This window comes from Mytilus galloprovincialis, chromosome 1 (genome assembly GCF_965363235.1).
Source record: "Mytilus galloprovincialis chromosome 1, xbMytGall1.hap1.1, whole genome shotgun sequence".
NCBI lineage: Eukaryota > Metazoa > Mollusca > Bivalvia > Mytilida > Mytilidae > Mytilus > Mytilus galloprovincialis.
In genome coordinates, this window is record NC_134838.1 from 38415414 (window position 1) to 38421007 (window position 5594).

General features: G+C 32.5%; 1 long non-coding RNA gene across 1 annotated transcript; it reads right to left on the minus strand.

Moving 5' to 3' along the window:
* Positions 1-249: 249 nt before the first annotated feature.
* LOC143077001 (uncharacterized) lies at positions 250-2061 on the minus strand. The gene is made up of 3 exons (XR_012978840.1): positions 1979-2061; positions 711-801; positions 250-388 (listed from the first exon to the last, which is right to left on the minus strand). It is a non-coding gene; the product is annotated as an uncharacterized LOC143077001 (long non-coding RNA).
* Positions 2062-5594: the final 3533 nt, after the last annotated feature.

Genomic DNA, 5594 nt, shown 5'->3' on the forward strand with positions numbered 1-5594 from the left:
TAAAAAAAAATGTTGAAAATAGGTGGGATTTGTGCCCAGGTAGACTGGTAATGTGGTAAATGTTGAGAATAGGATGTTAAACATTGGTGTGCCTTCATTCGTCTTGATAGACACGGTCTTGTTGTACTAATAACTATTCTGTTCATACTCAAATAATGTTTGTGAAATAAAACAGTAATTATATAACAAGTTGCCCACATATGCATCTTACAATTTAAAACAAACACAATCTGAATACTTAATTTTATTTTTAAAAATTTAGTCCTTCAAAATTTAGTCCTTCTGCTAGGCATACTACAAGATATTTCAGGGGCACATTCTATGCATCTTGCACTGTTGTTCCATATTGTGGTCTCCATTATACATTCGAAACTGGTAACTACAGCATCTGCAACAACAACAAAAATTGTAATTACTTAAACATAACTTGGTTACTTGTGTTATGCAGCTCAAATAAAGAACAACAGTGTCATATGTGAACAAATACTCACAGTGCAATGCTATTGTTATTTCTTTAAATATCTTTTGAGTGGTACCATGTATTTTTAACTTGAATTCAAATAGTATATAATTAATAATTTCAATAAAAAAAAACTTATATTTGAGTAGACAAAGATGCTAGAGCACATTTAAAAGAAATTGTGACAAAATATTGCACACTTTTAATGTCATGAATGTGGAAAAACAATGACATATATTTCAATACTCACCTCTTGTTATTTCAAACTAGCTGGAATCACCAATAGCATGATTATTCTTTATACCCGGCTTGTAATTTCCGACACTGGTGTGTTGAGACATCTACAAAAGAACAAAAAAATAAACTAGTGCAGCATTTCCAAATTGTCAAATCCCTCTTTAACTTGAAAATAAAAAGTTTCATATGTGTGAAACGCTTACAAAATTTGATACAATTCAAAATGAATATTATTCACGTTAAATCAACTATATTAATATATTTCATACGTTACATCTTTTAAAATTCTTGGTTGTTAAACGCAAGGGCTAGTAATTCAACTTTGAACCTGTGTTTACATTTTTCTTCAAACTCCAATAAATTCCAGTCTTTCGTGATACGTCTTATTTAATCTTACATTTACATGCATATGGTTTAAGCTTAGATATTAAAAGTGATTTAAACTATAGGAATATTATTTGTTTCCTTGAATTTTTTGTGCTGTAGTAATTCACTATGGTTAATCATGGAAGTAATATTTAGACCATATTACTTCCATGGGTTAATTGATAAAGCATCTATTTAAACATTATCATATAAACCACTTTAAAATTGGTTAGATATTGTGTATTAATTTGTATGTGGTCACACATGTTTCTTATCTGCGTATTGCTTCATTAATAAATTCTCGGAATACATGCTGGGAGTGACATCTATTCTGACCCAGAGAAAATAATTTGTTTGTTTTAAATGTGTTGCAAGGTCAAGAATGCCATATGTTGTAAATCTTTGACTTTTAATTATATCAACACATAAAACATGTAAAAGAACAGTCCTATATGAGATTACATATGTGAACTTCAATTATTGATTATTATTATTTGCCAGACAAATAAATTCTTCAATTTCATCCGAAGTTCCATGATATATTATGACCCCAAGGCCTCCCAATATCTGCAATGATAGAATTCTTTGCCATACGCTTTTCAACGCTTTAAATTACCAAATCATTGTTCATGATAAACACACTCCCCCTTTTCAAGTTTTTATACATAATAAGTTGCCTCAACCAATAATTGTACAAATATATCTGAAAGTCAACATTGTTGTTCCCCCGAGATTTAAAAACATTGTGTGTATTTTATCTGCTGGAATATATGATCATATAATATCTACGTGTATACTTAAAAATTATATCTAATTAAATCACTATACTCCTAAAATTACAGCTACAGTATTGTATACATTAAAGCATCATATTAACTATTATTAAATCAAACAATAAATGAAAAATATACTTACTTTGCACTTCATGCTGAGAGCAACTGTTAACTTGATGTGGAATTCGGCACAAATAAATTCGAAATGTCTGCCTCATACGCATGCGTCAATCAGAAAAAGATATCAGTTTCGAGTAATTGCCATATTTTTATTTTTAAAGATAAACATATTATATGCAACAGTAATCTTAGAATTTATTCAAAAACATCAGTAAACCAGTATTAATAATAAGTGTGTATTTAAGCAAAAAGGACTATACAAAGTTGGTTCAATCTCATCTTGAATGAATTTTTGGTCGACACTTAAAGTCATCAACCTTTATTTAACCTTTTATCAACGTTATATTTTCAACCAATTAAAGCATTGAAAGCATCAACTTAAATTCAATGTTGATTCAACGTTGACAGTTCAACGTTGATATTTTTAACCACGGATCAACGTTGATTCAACAACGTGATTTAAACGTTGATAGGATTGACGTTGATACAACGTTGATTTTACGTTGATCAACGCTACAACCAAATTTCAACATATTTTCAACGTTGGTTCAACGTTGTGTGCCTGCTGGGTGGCTGTGGCCATTGATTGACACATTAAATTCATCCATTGACTGGGACAATTTAGGTGAACGTTTGTATGTAACGACCACTGCTCACTATGTACTTTTTAAAGACACTTAAACTATGGGGTCACCAAAGGTCCTCAACACCTTAATAAAGTAATTCGAAAAATTAATCAGGAATAACACGATGTTTTGATTTATATCAATTGTATAAATCAAAACATAAAGGTTATTCCTGATTAATTTTTCGAAATATTTTATAATAAAAGGCGTGAAGAAAACCTTTGGTGACCCCACAGTTTAAATGTCTATCATAGGTACGTCGTGAACAGTGGTCGTTACAGACACACGTTCACGTAAATTGTCCCAGTCAATGGATGAATTTAATGTGTCAATCAATGGCCACAGCCACACTGTTTTGAATTTCATTCTATTACGCAGCGTACTGCCCGCTTTACATTTTAAATAAGTAAATTATTTATTAGCTTAAAAAAGATTGATCCGTGCTATAAATTAACTTGTAATTTTGATCAAGTAGGCCCTAGATCTCTAGCTTACGTTCTCACCTAGAGCAGATAAAAGTATTGCCGCAGAATTTTTTTATTAACTGTCTGGTAAGGGTTTTTGTAGGGTATACGACCTCAACTTTAGACCTACTTTAGAAAAAAAAACTAAGCAGAACAACACCCTGGATTTTTCTACGGTAGACCCCAGCTACCCAGCTTCCCTTTGCACCTAGTGAGGACAATTTTTATTACATTTTCGGTAAGGATGGGGTTCGGTGTTCGACCCCAACTTTGGACCTATCTTTGAAAAAAAATAAGCTAAACAACAACCTTGATTTTTTTCTCCAGCAGACATCAGCTACCAAGCTCCCCTTTACACATTGTTCGGACAGAAGTATTTCCGTAGACATTTGATTATTAACTTTTATGTAATGATGGGGTAGGGTGGGTAACTGCGGTCCACTTGAAAAAAAATTTACAGGGACTCCAATGTGGTGTGGTCTATGCAGAACAATTACCGGAAATCTATGGTAGTTTGCAAAATAATAGTCTTTTTTTATAATGTGATATGTAAAATGTTGGTAAATAATGAAAGCATGCTTCTGAATTAATAGACATAGAAATAAAGAGAAACCATATGATAACCAATAGCAATCTCCCAGAGACAAACTAACGTTCATTAAGGCAACTAGTATGATGGTCTGGATTCAGGGTTCTTAATTTCTGTATTCTTTGATATTTTATGCCATATTTCTCTATTCTTTATACTTTTTGACATTTATTCTCTTATCATTACATTTTAACACCATTATTCTAGCTATTTTATTTATTTCTTGGTCCATTGTCTCTATTATTTATATTTTTTGTCCACTATTCTCAATTCCATAATCCCCCATCAACGACATCTAGTTAATGTCACCTTATAGTCTTCACAAATAAGCAAAATTAATACCTTATAGGCTCCTAATGACAAACCAATTTAATATCCCAGTTTGAATTGTCAAATTGCGGAAATTTTGAAAATTAAATCAAGCAAAATACATTATCGTCCTCGTAGTTCGTAAAATACTGGCAGATGGATCTTGGTCATCAATTCTAATAATCTTGGATCGACCTTTCTAAACTTAAAAGTAATAAAGTTCACGCATCCATATTGTTCCGATTGCTAAAGACTTTTGCATCCATCGACATTATCTTCGATTAAAGTAGTATTGATCTGACAACCGCTGTGCATGTATACTTTAACGACCTTTAAATGAATGACAAATGACAACATTGTCATTTTTTGAATGACAATTAAACTGTGTTGGAAAGATAACATAAATACACTTTCGTTTTTCGTTTTTTGTTTTTGTGAAATCAAAAATGAAAAATGAAAATACTTTTGTTTTTCGTTTTTTGTTTGTGAAATCAAAAACGAAAAACGAAAACACTTTTGTTTTTCATTTTAATTTTTAAGAAATCAAAAACGAAAAATGAAAACACTTTCGTTTTTCGTTTTGGTTTTTAAGAAATCAAAAACGAAAAATGAAAACACTTTCGTTTTTCATTTTGGTTTTTATGAAATCAAAAACGAAAAATGAAAACACTTTCGTTTTTTGTTTTTTGTTTTTGATATTTCAAAACGAAAAACGAATGGACGCAGATATACACGGACCAGTAATGTCAGAGCTTGGTAGATTTCATATGTATTTTACTATAATTTTATCAATGTTAAAATATTGTCATAGACTGGAATGTCTGAAAGAAGGATTATTATTTGTAATATTTCTTATTTAATAAAATAATTTTATTTACTTTCTTTGCGTAATAAGAAGTAATTCGGTTCTAGACCTTTATATAATTATTTTGGCGCCTTTTTCTAATTATCGAGAAAACACCAAAGCGAGTTCTACAGTTATATATTTAAATACCAGCGCAGCCATGAGTGACGAAGAAGATTTTTCGCACGAACCTGACGTTCGAGATACGCCTAGTCGAGCAGTCCCAAGGTCCGACGAGCACTTTTTCTCCAGAGGATGCGCTTTCATTATTTTCAACAAAGCTAGATGCAGCATTATCCAGACAGAAAAAGGAGATTGTTTCCGAAATTGATCATAAGCTAAGTACTCAAGCATTTGAAAACACCAACCGTCCCCCAACCCACACCCAGAAATTCAAGTTTGAAGGAAATAGTAAGCAACATTCCTTCAATTCTCTCCGCCTTGACGAAATCTTCAAGACAAAATCGTTTATCGAGAGGGGCTTCTTGGAAGCCGCTTTAAAGTTGCTGAGGGAGTCGGAAAAGGCCCTGAAAGAGCGTAATAAGGTAATAAGGATCGCCGAAAAGTATGGGTGGGATGTCGTCGAGGAGTACATGGACGACCCTCTTACAGACAATTCAGAAGATGCCACCAAGTTGCGTCAGGCAGAATCTAGAGCCAAGGCAAAACGCAGAGACAAAGCGCGTGACAAGCAGAGGACCAGTCCGTACAGCAGAAGTAATGAGTTCGGCAATGACAAGGGTAATAGTGATCTTTTTCGTAGGCCTGGCACATCACATCCAGAAGACTCATTTAAAGGCAGATCT